The sequence below is a fragment of the Rhea pennata genome, chromosome 13 (assembly GCF_028389875.1).
Source record: "Rhea pennata isolate bPtePen1 chromosome 13, bPtePen1.pri, whole genome shotgun sequence".
Taxonomy (NCBI): domain Eukaryota; kingdom Metazoa; phylum Chordata; class Aves; order Rheiformes; family Rheidae; genus Rhea; species Rhea pennata.
The window spans coordinates 17896407-17912374 of NC_084675.1; the positions used below are offsets into that span (position 1 = coordinate 17896407).

Below are 15968 nucleotides of genomic sequence, written 5' to 3' on the forward strand. Positions count from 1 at the left end.
TTACAAGTGTGTGGAAACTGGAGCATTTCTTTCCCTTAGAGAAACTAGCTGTTTTCCTGCATCATGCACATCCCTTTTTTAGGTTCCTGATCTGAACTTAACCACCAAGCTTTGTTCTTTTGAGTATGTCTCCACAGGAATTGAAGACCACTAAAACCATAGCTTTCCCCACAGATTCATTTTAACTTTCATCTCTCCCAATTTTGCACAATATAATGAGCCTAAAATGCTCATAGCCCAATCCAGGCCTTAGCAAGCAACTCAGAAGATCTATGACTATCTGTGCAGAAACATGGGGGCACACCACTTCCCAAAACTTTATTTTTAAGACCGTAATCACAAATTCCATGACTTACATGACACAGCTACCGAATGTAAAGGTTAAAAATGTGCTTCTTCAGACATGACAGATTGCTGCAAAAAGCTTTGATTCACTGTGCCCTATGTATAAAAATCCACTGCTTTGACTAGCTTGACTAGTACTAGAAATGCTGAATGCTACCATATTCCCCACCTATACACACTGTGGTCCAAAACAGTCAGTAAGTCATGATAAGACAAATAGTCTGGATGCTGGTTTGCCAGTGGGGACATATATGAATATTACTGCAGAACTCTTCTTACACCGGGTGTGGTGAAGGGTAGAGGAGCTTTCTGCTTCAAAGAGTTAGACCAGACCCAATTTACACAGGCAGTTGGGCTACAGCTCCCTCAGCATTCCTGAGGGATGCTTCACAGGCAAAGAAATGGGCCTGATTCTGCTCTATCAGAGTGACACAAGTGCACCTGCACGGACTTTTTTTTTTTTTTTTTAAATTTTCAGTGTCTGCACAGGGGACACCCGGGATGAGTCAAGCCAAGGCTCTTCCCACACTGCTGGACCCAGTTTCCTCATGCTGGAGACTGAAACCTTCACCTGGCCACAGGTCCTCAAAGCCACATAAAGGTAACATGAATTAAGACACAGCTAATCACTAACACCAGCAAAGGGATAGCTTGTGCTTGACACCTCGGACTAATTCTGATTTTTTTTTCAACCTTATTTGGAAGGCACCGCAAAAATGTTAAGAGACAAAGCAGCAGAACTGTTTGTCTTGAAGAACAGGACATGAAATGTGGCCTGGGAAATAACACAATGTCTTATTTCAACACACAGAATCCCCTCTGGTTTTCATTACTCAGGGCAAATGAGTGGTGGGACCCAGGATCACCCACCTATTGGTGATTCTCCAGGTAGAAACTGCTGCAGGGTGACACTCAGACTCATGCACAATGAGTTAGGAGGCTCTCCACAGAAAAGCTATGAGGATGACAAGACAACAGACTTGCGATGACAATCTTTGAGATCTAAAGATTAAATATTAAGTCTAACTTAATTTACTGTCATAAAGGAGAAGACAATACCTTCAAAGGGCTATTCACCCTGCCCAAAGATGGAAAGATCCTGGATGATTGGTATGAATGAGACAGCTAATTTTTGGACAGCTAAAGTTAGGAAAACACATCTCAAAGCAGAATTAAACTAGAAGCCACCCTGAACCCAAGCATTTGTAAATTCCTGCAAATTCATTCTGCTGCTGAAACAACATGACTTAATTGTAAACACTGCAACTAGATATCATGTTATTTCTTTATAAGCACACTGAATGGAAACAAGATGAATCCAAGCCAAAAAACCCATCATGCTCTGCTATAGATCATGATGCATCACAACTAGAAAGCAAGCTCATTCCCAACTTCAGCATGGATGTTTGCTGCTAAAGACAGTAAAAGAACATGCTCAAGTTATTTTACTAGCTTGTAAGCACCAGCTCTCTCAGACCATAAATTACTTTCCAATAGGAATTCACCCTCCAGGGTAAGATGAACTACTCTAAGAAGTAGTCTGTAGATGCTGTCCAATTTGACTGCACTGCAGGAGCAGGGTCATAGGACTTGCACTCTTTGCTCCGTTCGCTAATCTTCCTCACAGATTAAAAATCCCAAATTTCCAAAATGGCCAGGGCTTATCCAGTATGCCTCTGGGGAGTAAGGTGCCATTCTGAACAACAAAAGGAATCCTAAATCACAAACACAAAAACCCCAAAGAACCCTAAAACTTAGCAAAACCTTGGACTGCTCCCTAGGACACCATTTTCTCAGGTCTTACCATAGTTTCTATCTCTAAAACAGCCTTGTTGGAACCACTAAAGACATGATCTACTAGGGCTGACCTGTGGTGCTCTTAGACAGGCTGCTACTGGGTAGAGCAAGTGCAAGCTACATCACAGCCTGCTGCAAGCACCACACACCAAAAAATGTAGGCATTTATTTTTTTTTAAAAAAATAAGGAAGTCAAGACAAATCCCTAAGATTCAGGGCTGCCCATTTTAATAGAGTATCTCACTATCCTTCTTTTCCCCATGCTGGAGTAGGTTGTTACCAGCTAGCTCTTGTGTTCTCCACAGCCGAGTGGCATGCAGCTCTGCATGCATTTCTTCTGGCTCCCTCCACAAAGGGCTCTGCAGCCCAAGTCCGGAAAGACAGAGACAGGTGGATGAAAGAAACCTGGCACAAGTGATTTCTCAGTGCACAGCAGTCCTGCAGACAAAAACTGGCCTTGGAGAGCATTACCTATCAGGGCCTAAGGGCAATAAGGTTGATCTGCTATACAAATCATTAATTTAGCATTAGGTTACTTTCTTCAACCTGTTCCAAAGAATAAGCACCCCTTCCTTCCCCCATTACACATGCATGCGTGCACACATGCATGCAAACACTGATGCACAGAGAAACACTCACTCAGCTGACACTTCCCCACCCTCATGATCAGGAGGAAAGTACAGGTATCTGCACTCCGCAGCAGGGTACAGTTTTGGCATAAGTAGTAGGTTTCTAGTGCAGCTTAAAATATAGGAAAAAGCAAAACCTAATACACATGGTGTATTTCAGTGAAGGAAACTGCAATACAGGCTCTTTGGAGAGTGAGATGTGAATTTGTAAAGTCTTCCCTTACGACAAAAAGGAGGTTCTTGCACAGCCAACTGCTATTCCTTGAAAAGTAGTTTCATTGCTTCCCATGGACTAAGTCTTTCAACATATTTCCAATTATTGCTATTCTAATGAAGTAAGGTTCACGCTTGTAGAAGTCTTAAAATGTGGATTTTTATTTTTCTTGATTTGTAAGTCTTTAAAGAGCCATGCAAGAACCCAAGGCCTCATGTAAAAGTCAGTGTAAAATACCACCTCTGAATAAGTTAAAACCTTGCCTGACCTCACTAGTAAAATATTTGAGGCACTAAATAAGACAGGTTGGAGTAGGGGGATTTCTGTGGACATGCTGCAGCATCTCTCTATCTTCAGAGCCCAAAGAGGGTGGAGCACAATTAGCTCATCCATGAGAAATTTGGGCAGGAAAAGAGCTTCAAAAAAATTACTGAATCCTGCTCCAAGCCAGGATCCCATCTCCCTCTGGAAGGCAGGTTGGAGAGCAGCGACCGAACCGCGGGACTTGCTGCTGCGAGAGGCTGCGGTGGCCAGGAGCGATGGGATCCCACAGGGACCAGGCTAGCCACAGGCCAGAGGCACCCTGGGGGCTGTTAAGTTCTATTTAACCTAGACGCAACTTCTACCCTGCTTATTTTCAGAAGCAGGCGAGTATAGCAGATGGATGAATCACTCTAGTAATGCCCCTTTCTTAAACTTTATCTGGCACTGGACATTATAGAGATGATATAGAGCGCTAAGTATTTTGCACAGACCCAACACGACAACTTTTACAATAATATCTCCTGTGGGAGGGGTTGACGCTATTGCATGACTCTCCAGCCTGCTGCCAGCAAGAGGCAAAACTCTCAGGTTTGGCATAAGCAAGCCTCAGGATGCATCCTAGCCCAAATCAGGGCTTTTGAAAAAGGGGAGCAGGAGATATTCCCAGGCAGCTGGATGGGGAGAGTATTTCAATATCCGCTCATCCCAGCTTTAATCTCTAAATTGCAAAAACATTAACATTATTGATTGATCAGACATCAATCCAACAGGAAATTTAATTAAATTAAAATGTGTCACTGAGCACTCCTCGCTGCGTCACGTATAAATCTTTGGTAATAAGTTGACAAAGACAGCAGCGATTGATACGGCGTTCTCTGTTCAATTTATCCCCTACCATTTTACATTTTATTCTCCCCAGCTGATAATGAGCATGCTCACAGGCTCACGGTAGGACACACGAGTCCACGGGACATTATCCGACACAGGCCAACACCAGACGTGCTGGGCTCCCGACGGGGATCACTCAGCCGAGCGGGGCTGAAGCAGCCCGCTCCGAGGGCGGTGCCTCCGCTCAGCGTGCTCTTACGGGGCCGAAGCGGGCTCAGCGATGTCCAGGCACAGCCTCCCCACTTCAGAGCACCTCCCCACCAGTCCTGGGGCATGGCCGAGAAGTCCCTTCCATTAGATCGGTTCATTCCCAGAGGGAGCAGAGATGCTACCAAACCTAGTCCACCTGCACCAACTGATCCACGTGCACCAACTGATCCACCAAATCGGTGGCAGCTTGAGCAGAAAGCACTTAGAAACCCAACTGTGCTGGAGCCTCAGCACAACGACTGCCACCCAGTAGTGGGATGCTGAGGCAGATGATTAAGAAACAATGCCATGCAGTATCTCCTTCCGAGCGTTATACATCATCGCAGCTGGCTGAACAGCACAAAAAGAGATCAAGAAATATTTTCTCCAATTCATTTCTGAACAGCAGTGGGTTTGGTTTGCTGTCACTTCTGACAGCACAATATTTACTGTAATTTATTATTGGTGCTGCTAGCTGCAACTCAGACGACCACTGGCTATTTATGAGAAAGTTTAGGAATCTAGGAAGTTGTGTTGGGTTTTTACCTAAGTTGTTTCTCATGCCCACCAGGGTCCTGTTTGCTCCCACCATTGGTTATTTGCAGGTTCACAAGTACCAGCCAGGCTAAGGGGAGCAGCGGGGCTGCCGGGTGCCTACACCGCAGCTGGGGAGCAAGGAAGGGCAAAAGGAAACAAGTCAGCAATGAAAACTTGGCTAAAACGTCTTCACTTTCTATAAAACGTGGTGAGGGAAGGAAGGGAAATCCAAATCAGTATTTATAGATGTCAAAAGTCAGCACTAAGCATTTTGTGGAGAAAAGGAAAACAGATTGAATTTTTGAAACAAATGTTATTCACAAAAGCCTCACTGGCTCACGAGCAGTGAGGTTTTCTTGTTGTTTTCTTTAATCCTGCTAAATCTAAACACCTATTCCATTTCTCAATAGTTGTCCTCAAAACAAATACCAAGGTAATACAGATCAGCTTGCGACTCTGTGTGAAAATAGAGCTGCCTCTGTGTAGATTCCCACAGACAGAATACAGATTTTCTCTGTCTCCACCTCCCACTTGGAGCACAACTACCGTTTTCATACCTTTTTCAGAAGTGCCAACCTGGGGTAACTGCAATGCAAAAAGCAAAAAACGGACTGATGATTTAACCTGACAGCGTTCATTTCTGACAATATATCTCTTAAGAATTTGATCCATAGATGTTTACTTTCCATAATCCTTGTTTGTTGACTGTTCTGGGGGCATCTAATAACTAGTAGTGTGTATTTCTAATGCATATCTGTTCTGCTATACAAAATCCATCCAGAGCAGGATGTAAGAGGTGGAAGAACTCAGCTGCACTGGAAAATGGATATGAAACTCACATCAGAGGCAATGATTAAAGCGCTATAAATCACTAAGCGTGCCAATTCCGGACACACATTTAAGGGTCTGTCAGATCCCCCTCTGGCACGTGTATCGCCCGCAGAAACCATCCAGAAAGCCTAACAGACTGCTCTAAACCCCAGCGTGTGAAAGGCCCCAAACCGGGATTTAAAGGATCAGTAAGGCTGAAAAGGACCATCATAATCATCTGGTTTTGTTTCCCATGTAACACAGCTGAAGAACTTCACCCACTCATTTCAGCATCAAAGCCATAACTTCTGTTTAAGCTCTTGCATATCTTTAGAGACACACTCACTCTCGATTTAGAGACTGAAAATAAAGCTAAATCCATCACATTCCTCAGCCAACTGTTCCAACCGTTAACTACTCTTGCTATCGAAAAGGCACAGTTCCAGCCCAGCTCTGCCGAGCTTCAGCTTCCTATGTTCTGCTATGTTCTTCCTTGCTGCATTAAGGAGAAGACTACAGGCAGATTTAAGCTATGGGGAAATAAACTATGAATCACTGCACACTTTCTCTTCTTGGAAAGTCTTGAAAGTGTGTCACCAGAGAAGATTTATGAATGGACAAATTCATTGAAAGCACCATTTGCAACAGCGCAGCCAGAACAACCCATGCTATTTCACTGAAGCACTTCTGTGCGCTTTTGTGCACGGCTGTTTTCTTTTGCTTTGAATCCAGTGACTTTGAGATGATACGAACAATGAGATATAGCTAAATACGTGTCGCGCTTAGAGGTCTTCCTCAGAACAGCAGTCGAGGCGCAATTTTGTGCATCAAAGCACCGGTCTGTGTCACATCCAGTGCAGACACTGAACAATGTCCCTTTAGAAAGGGCACAGGGTGAGAGCAGCTTTATGACACTATTGATTTATTCTGAGCCTGCAGTTAAAAACTATACCCAGACAGACAATAAAAATAACTGCTCTAACCATATAACAGCTTCCTGCTACTAAAATGGATTTTGCACTTAAAGTCATGGAGGGCTTTTCTTTCTTTCTTTAAGTCTCAATTATGATTTGGTTGGAATAAATGGAAATGAGAAATTGTCCAAACTGTTTTGGTCTTACTGTCATGCCTTTTTTCTGATGCCCTCAGCATTTAAAAGGGCTAGTGTTATTTTTCTGTAGCACAGTTGTGTTTTTAAGTGATCTAGTAGTCAGAATAACCTGGTACAAATCAGATCTGCTGGTTTAATGCAGACTTCCTACAGGCAGAAATACAGGGTGGGAGTGGCAGTCTAAAATGGCTTTACCATTCAAGATAAAATTGATTATGGTCTTTGTGGTCAGCTGGATGAGCTGGGATTGAGGTCTTGGCCTTAGATTTGAATTTAAAAATAACCTTTAGCACAAAATCATCTCCTAGAAAACCCTTTTTAACTCAGAGGACCCCTTTAAAGGAACAGGTTTGGCATGCCGAAACTTAGGCAAGCTGCAAGTGCATCTTCGCATTGAATTCAGTGTCCCAAGCAAGCGACTAGCAAGGTTCTATGGTAATTGGGAGTTTAAGATAATTGGGATGAAATCTTAAAAACTGAAGCCCTATGTGATTGCATGGATGTTAAGGGATTGACTGGATGTTTTAATACCATATAACCACTTCTTGAGTTCTTTGCCAAAATCCTTGAGACTGTTGAAAGACCTGAGAAGCTAGTTCAACAGACACATGAGCAAGGACTGCTGCTGCATTAGAGAGGACCTGTCTATCCTGCATCTACCCTGACCTTGTGCTGACACAGTTTTCTGTACAGGAATGCAGTGAATCAGATCAGGAACTGATCCATCCAAAACCGAGACTTTTTTTTTTCCCCCAGATAGATTATTTTTCAGCTGGATGCAGTTCACACAACAGCATCTACAGGTACGAGAACATGGGTAGTGTGACACCATGAGAGCCCAAAGACAGCAGGGAAAGAAAAAAAAAGGCAAAAAAGCAGCTGTGACAGGATGAGTCGGGTACCGCAGGGCTACGTGTGTAACACTCAGCCTGCTTCACCACAGCACAGGGATGAGCAAAAGCCTTTGCAGCTTACTTGTGACAGACACAACTTACCTTGGAAGGGGTCGGATAGCATAAGGAAGAGCACGGTGTGCCGGGGGTGGGGAGGGAGGGGGGAAGAGAGAGAAACACCCAACACTTCAGAGGAGGGAAAATATGCTGTTCAAGTGCAATTTGCTTTCTATTGGTTTTATGACTCAGGAGACATTGCCTGAGTGACATGTGTGATACTGTGATGTGGCCTCCTGTCCCTGGGGATGCTCTTGGAAATTAGATGATTCCACCAGCAGGATTTTTATACAAGTGAGCCCACAGATTGCAATAGGTGAACCCAAACCCATGAAACATTGGTGAGGAAGCCAAGATGAGGCTCTTCACATCTGCCTGAAGACTTTCTCCCTACATATTTCTTATGTTAAGCTCTAGATGAATTAATTATAATGTTTTAAAATTAAATTGTTGACTACATCTCCAAGATACATTATTTTAAGGAAAAAAATATAAAACCTACAAACAGGAATTTTACATGGAACAACATCCTTTGGAAATTCTACACTCTCAAATCTGGAGACAGAACGCCCAAGACTTTTTCAGCTTAACTTTTGCTTATTCTTTCGGTGACTCTGCCATTAGAAACCTTAGCACCAGTTTTTGCACTGGATGGCATTTTTCGGTGAAGTGCTCAGTTGAATGTGAAACTGGAGACAGTAATTCTTTTTCAGTTTCTCTGATTTTCATACAACAGTAAGCAGAAAATATCAAAAGGTGGACGTTAAGATGTTCCCTTAAGTTACAGGGGACAATTATTCATCTTGAACACACCTTCAGCTCATCTGCACAAACAAGGATCTGGCCCTTACTCATCATACCTTCAGCCTCGCACAGGATTTGGAACAGAATTTCATGAGCAAAAGTTTCCTGATTAATCATTTCCTGCTAATACTTATATTTCACTTTCCTATTTATTACTTTTTGTGATCATTACTGTTTTACATGCTTACAATCCTCATTCACCTCCAAGGACCCCAAACATTTGACAAATTTTTAAATGAGCATGCAGAAGAGGGTCTTGCGATGCCTTGTTTGGTAACCTGCCTATCTGAATGCAGTGCAGACCAAAAGCTGGTGTGATGTCAACTCCACAGGCAGTGGGAACCAGTGCCCTTTCTCTTTTCTCACAACACACACGTGGAAAAACATGGAGCATTAATCTATTTTTAGGCTCAGTAAAGCCACAACCAAACAGCCAGCTTTTTAAACAAAATAAACCTGTTTAGACCTTTAACTGTGGTTTTCAGACTACTAGAAGCACATTCTCATGCTTCCCTTGAAAGTCATGGGTAAACTCTCTGCCTTCCCCAGGCACAAGTGCCCCAGCCCAGGCCCAAGGAGGTATTTGAAGTGAATAAATCCCCAGGGCCTCTGTTTCCTTGCAGATGCCCACTAGCAGGTGCACATAGGTCTGCTGGAGCTGCCTCCAGCCCAAAGAGGGTATCTGCTTACATCCAGTGTAGTGCTCCATGGTTTGGGTGAGATATGGTGCCCCTTTCCAAAGACAGCATTGATGCTACCTACAAAAAACCCCATGCATGGTTATTCCATGCGTGGCCATGGCTGACCAGCTGAAATGTGTTTCAGACAGAACTGTGGTTGTTTAAAGGAGGTATCATGACCCGCTGCAGCAAGCTGTATCAGCAGCTTCATCAGCTTGGGGTGAGGTCTTGGCCTCCCAGAAGGAGAAATCTTGGTCCCAGTTAAGATTCCCATTGGAAGAACTAACGACTCTGCAATGCTGGATAAAATCCTCATGGGGGAATCGGTCCCTTCTGATGCTTTACAATGACTGCTCTTCACAGTAGCAGAAATATTTGTATTGGAGGTGGGTTGCTAAGTGCAGTGACTACTGTATAGGAGCTAGGCACAACAAATCAGCTCCCCAGGTCTGGCTCTCCGCTTGAATACAGCTACGTGGGCAAGCACGGCTGCATAGCTCAGTAACTGTGATAGCACACAAATCTCAAATAGGAAATTAGTTAAGGTAGCCATAGCACCTGAGGGTTTGCACTGTTAAGATGTTTAACAGGAGCTGGTCTTTCCCAGAAGTAATAAAGAAGCTGATATGTTTCACCAGGAAAGGAAGCCATTCTCAATGTCTGTTGGCACAGACCAGAACACAAGGTACTTCTAGGTGATGAAGTGGAATAAAGGGTCGTGAAACAGCCTGACCCAAAGGGAGAAAAGGCTCTGTCTTTGTCCCACTGCATGTGGCCCAGCAGTACAGGTTTACTGTGCTTGCAAAATGCAAGTTCTCAGAAAACTTGTGCTAACATCAGATCTTTAGATTTACATATTTCTGGGACTTTGTGTTCTATCCAGAAGGTTCTTTTAACATAGCTTCCTAGACAACTGAGCAGACATCTTCTGCCTCTTTCCATTCCTCCCCAAAGCTACAGAAAAAGCAGAGTGCCTGAATGTGCTGCATCATTCTGCACTCCTGAGCTAGAAGTTTTATTTGGGAAAGTAACAACCTACACAGAATAAATAGGAGGTAGACTCAAAAGATCTGTGGGTGGATGTGGTTGTGACTTAGCAAGCTGGTCTTTGAGAAATATTCAATTCACTAGCTGGGTGCCAATCGCCAAGCGATGCTATCAGTTGATTAAAACACAGCCTGCCAGCTTCCTGCTTGATAAAGCTAAGTACAATCTGATTGGGAATTCTCAAATCCATTACAGAATGACTAGTCCATCACTTAAATCAACGTACACCATTTTGCCATGAATCATAAACATACTTTGCTAATACGCATGCAAACACTAAACACCGACAAAAACCCCTGACAGTCCATCAAAATGGTCCCTGAGTGCCGGATCTTGGGGGGGGGGGGGGGGGAGAGGGGGAAGGGGGCAGGAGCTTCAAAGAAAAGGTTTCCTGTTGTTCCACGTTCAGCTGAGGGGTGAAGGTCATTTCCTTTCCTTGCTCACACAGGAGAGGCCGAACCCTCAGCCCTTAAGCACATAACAGCAAGCTCCCAGAAGCAACAGCCAACCCCTATGAGAAGCCATCTCCAGCATGGCTATACTGACTACATCAGATCATCCTTTAAAGAAACACATTGCCCATTACACTCACCTCTCTCGAGACAAGGTGATTCCAGGTTGCAGAGGAAAAAGCAGCACGAGCTAAGCCAGAGTCTTGCACTTTATTTCTTCTGCATGCTGTAACACCCCATCACCACCCCGCCTCCCCCCACGCCCTCCCCCCCCCCAAAAAAAAAAAAAAAAAAAAAAAAAAAAAAAAAACTGCAGAAGCCATCTAGCCTTCCTGCAAGGAAGGAAGGGGCATGCTGCTGATATATTAAGGATAACTCATTAGCTGGTTGAGGGTGTTTAAAAAGCTCTGTTGTTGATTCTTTTGAGGACTTTTTTCATCTGCCCAGGTGGAGCTGGGAACCCTACTAAAGATACACACCTGTGTTTGCACATCAGCTGCAATGCATCCTTGATCATCCCAGTGCGACTGGCAGAATTGTTAGCTAAATAACAACACTGATGTACTAGAAGAACAAGCCAGCTCAGCAGAAACAGAAAGTCTTCGTGCCGTAATACAAACGTGATCTTACAGAGGGGAACAAACAGATACAAAAGCTTCTAGTGAAAGTGAGCAAATGTGATGAAATTTGGAGGCCATTTATTATTGATCATCTGAGCAGCAGATTATAAAGAAATGGAGAGGTCAGAGAGATAATAAACCCTAACCATAGGAATTCTCAGATAATGCTTTGATAACCAGTATTATCCTTCAATTCCATCATTTCCCTTTTGTGTCTTTTTACCTTCTCCTTTCCCCATGCCCCTCCTTTGCTTCTCCTTTCCCATTCTTTTTGTTGCAATTAAACATTGCAACAAACATTCAAATCTACACTTCTGCATGAAATATCAGTACAAATATCATCCGGTGTAAAATCAGTGTAGCTCCATCTCTGGCCTCAATAAATTTTATTTACAAAAAAAATATGTAAGCAGAAGACAAATATCTATTGTTTACATTATTGTAAAAACATAAGCCATAATATAAGGGGTAGTTTGTGCGCCCCTTAAACTGATGAGAGTCTGGGAACAGTCTCTCCAGAAGTGAGATGGACTTGAAACAAGTGTAATAAAGTGGAGAATCACAGGCATAGTTTCTTTGCTTACACCAACATAAAGTGAGAGGACAAAGAGGCTCCCAAAATGCTGTGCTTGTGGTTCACACTTGAATATATGTTTTTAAAGCTGACCAAGCAACTGGAATTAAGTCTCATGTAATTAAGTCTCAGCAATTTTAACTGAAAGTAGTCCTGGGATAATTAGCACGTTGAAAAAGTTATGGCAAAGCAGATATATTGAATTTTTGGTGCCATTCCTATAACATCAAAAGTCCACAGTCAGAGAGGAAATTTAGGGTCTCTAGTGTGTCCACGGACTAAACCAAGCAAGTGGCTGGCCTGTTGGTGTGTTCCCACCTGCAGATCTCTTCAAGCTTTCCACACAGGACTGCTGTGATGCCCCAAAGTCTCCATCTTCAAGAATGGTGCCTTCATCTTCTTGATGTATGTGGCATTGCTCTCTGGTCCTCGTACCTGCCAGCAGTCCTGGGTTACCTCCTGCTGCTGAAGAAACTTTTGGCCTCCTCATGGTACAGATTTACAAGCAGTGTGATCTCCTCTGGGTCCAGGTGTCACCACTCCAGATCTTCTGGGAGACTAAGGTTGGAAATTGGAAAAGGGATCACAAATGGTGATAAAGACAGAAGAAATAAGGAGAGCAGCAAGGAAGGACAACCAGAGAAGACAGGGCAGTTAATAAACAGAAAAGAGAATCAAGAGAAGTCTTGGTGTAAGAAAGAGGAACAGCAGAGTCACAGGAGATGCAAAATCCAAAAATACCAGCAAAAACGGTGACACAAACAGCACTTGACCCTTTCTATAGGGCAAGATCCAATCTGGCTGGCAGGGGAGCTCAGGGCGGTTTGAGAGCCTTCCACTGACAACGAGCATTACGTACTCACCGCAGGACGTAGTGGTGGGGTGGCTCAGTCTTTGGATGAGAGCTGAATGTCCCCACCAAGCACTAGAGTGCTTTCGGGGAGAGTTTCCCATTTAGTCTCCTCTAGAAGGAATCTGACTGCACCAAAACTGCTCTGCAACTGCACTAGTGCATGATAAATGGAGACAACTACAGCACTACTGCAAAACTACACTAGTGTGGACACAGCCAAAATGTAACCCAAGAAGAGCAAGGCTACTGTGAGTTAGCTTAAATTCATTAAATATATCCAGGGAAAAACTGTAGGAGGTATATGAAATAAAAAAATGCTGAAAACTATGAGAAGACTGTTGTTTTATTAGGTCATATTGTGCCTTCAACATTTCCATAAACTTTAGCTAACATGAGTAGGATCTCTGCTTAAAGAACAATGAAACACAGTTTGCCCAGTGATGACTAAATTATGCAGGAGGAACTACAATTGATAAGAGAATGATTTGTAGACCTATTGTTTTCTAGATCCTCGTAAATAATCCTAATTGGTGTTAATCATCCATCCTCTGCTTTGTGTTATCATCAAGCAAAGGACACTTCCTAAAATAGCTATTGAGGGGCATAATCCTTCTGAAAGGCAGGACAACTATTGACTTCAACAGGACCCAGATCAAGCTGTCTGCTCAGACAGAGGTAAATGATTCTGGAATGGATGCAAAACACATCTACATTGAAAAGTTTCTTTTCAATATGCTTACGGTAAGTTCAGTGAACTACAGTAATCCCTTCCACATGGGTGTCTTACAATGACTTCATTCCTTTTACTGGCTCAGAAATACACCACACATGACCCAAATGTGCTGATGCTATTATTCCCAGTTTGCAGTTCCTGCCTATGTTGCTTTTTAATGGGCCAGCAGTGTCATACATGAGGAAGGCTGCTTTCAAACAGCAGTCCTGTACTAGGACTTTGTGACTTTCTGGGTCTGATTTTATTGTTATCTCTGAAAAAGCACTTTGATCTTTTGGTGCTTCACCATTTGTCGCAGTGCACCCTTGTCAGGAGGGAACTATGGTACTCAGGACCTCCTTGTTTACTGGTTTTAGGTGTAAGGTTCAGTTGGTTCAGTTTTAGCATGCAGGTGAGCTTGCTTGACTTTAACAGGTCTGCACTTTAAATAAAGCCTAAATAGTATTTGAGGGGATACAGAAGTATGCTGCTTGCTTATGGAGACTATAAGGAAACTAGACAGCTTTTCATTTCATTTATCAAAGAGAAAGAGATTTACACATAAAAGGATGAATTATTTTGATTTGTAGTTTTCAAGCCACTAAGCATTCTCCAACATAAATGCTCCCTCATCTCTAGTTTCTGATAGTTCATATTAAGTTCAGTGGCCTAGATTTTGAAAAGTAGTAATTTTGGATGCCAGTATTTCTCAGTGCCAACTCAAGGTGTCTTAAAGAGACCAGATACTGTGTCCAGATAACTGTGTTCATGCTGGTCTTCACAACAGCAGAAGACCGTGCCGCAGTGTAATCTCCTCCATCACCACTGAAGTTCCTTCCAGGGTCAAAATTACCAGTCCTTTTGACATTCTCAACCACTGAACATCCTATGTAACCTATAAAAAGAGCTCATTTCCTTAGCTGTTTTATATTTTAAACACCTATCAGAGAAAGCTCTCCTGAGGCCTAAGTCTGAATAGCTAAAATTTAGCTATATGGTATTTGAGGGAGAGGAGGGGAGAAACCCTATCCCATTATCTGCATTATCCAGTTACCCTTGGATGTCTTCCATGTACTTGGAGGAGCAATGCCCCATTCTTGAGGCTTTGTGTTGCAGCCACTGCCTTTTTGGCAGTAGAAGGGTGGAAGTGGCTCCCTTCAAAGTCAATCAATGTCACTTCTTTAATCAATCTAGAAGGTCACCACAGTACCGCCATCTGAAAGACTTGGGTGTAATTCTTGCTGAGTGCCAAATGTTTATGAGGAACTCAAGCTGCAGTAGGTGTTGGAAAAACTCTTCTGATTCTGACCTCAGCACATCTTCTACTCTTAAGTCCTTTGAAAGAGCTTAGGGTCAAACAAAGATTATATCCAGGTCTCTGAGATACAACCATGCATAAATACGTGCAATGAACCCCCAGATTACAAGAACCTGGCTTGGTTTTGTGTTTCATTATGGCTTTGAATGCATCCAGCTTTGCTGAGAGGTTCATAAACCTTGGGGAGCTTCTGAGTGAAGACAGATCAGGTTTTGGGCAAACTTCTTATAATTTCGAGTTTCACATCAGAACCATCTAGGAAATTCCACTGTCCACCTGGGATGTCCATTAAGGGTCACAAAATAGAAACCTACAGCATTTCAAATAACTGCTGACTCGGTGGGGGGATTTGAGCAAGGCATGTGCAAAACCCATTCAGATTTGAAGTCAGGATTCCTTACATAAAGAAACCTATCAACAGAAAATGCTGAATCCTTTAAGCCAGAAAGCTCCTCTCCCACCCCCCTTAAAAGTCATTTTATTACCCCTTTGCCACAACTGGAACTGGATCCAAAGCCCACTAAAGTCAAGGATAGAATTTCCATTGATTTCCAGGGAGTCTGGATCAGATCCTAGATCACATTGTCACACTGCAGCAAAACCCAGCCTTGTTGCAGCGTACACACCTGCTTTCCGAAGCCTCTGCTCCAGCAGTTCAAATTCATTGCAGGCACAGTCTATGACATTCCAGCAGCAGTCGGTGCGATGCTAAAGAAATACTCTTTTACCAAAATCGGCAAAGCTGAATACTGCTCCTTGTTAGTAAATTAGGCCAAGTAATGAACGCTTTTTCTTAAGAGGATTTGTCTGCTTAAATGAAAATTGAGTGTCAAAAAATCTTGTTCTATGAATCTAGTGCTTTCTTGCATAAGCTGTAGGCTAGGGCTGGCTAAAGAGATACAGAAAAGGTGAATGAAGGCTGCCCGCTATTTTTTAATGGAGGTTCTTAGGTTTCTTTTACTGAGAACAGCACAACATAATCTGGTTAGATAAGAAATCAGAAGCTTCTGTGAGCACAAGAAATAAAGAAGGAAAGAAAAAAGGGAAGAAGGAAGGAATGAAGGAAGAAAGGACAGAAGGAAGGAAGGAGGGAAGGAAGACCCTGTGTTCCTTTTGCTAACGTTTCATGTTGACAAGTCACAAAAACATAAAAAACTCCTTTTAACCCCTTGCC

General features: G+C 43.0%; 1 protein-coding gene across 2 annotated transcripts in view; it reads right to left on the reverse strand.

Moving 5' to 3' along the window:
* Positions 1–15968, reverse strand: part of MAF (MAF bZIP transcription factor) — a 189821-nt gene that overhangs the window by 115508 nt on the left and 58345 nt on the right. The window contains exon 4 of one of the 2 annotated variants that reach the window (XM_062586322.1): positions 11798–12469. The exons of the other annotated variant lie outside the window; for it this stretch is intronic. The gene's annotated coding sequence lies outside the window, so the exon portion shown is untranslated. Of the gene's footprint in view, positions 1–11797; positions 12470–15968 lie in introns of those variants that run through there. 2 annotated transcript variants of the gene reach the window in all.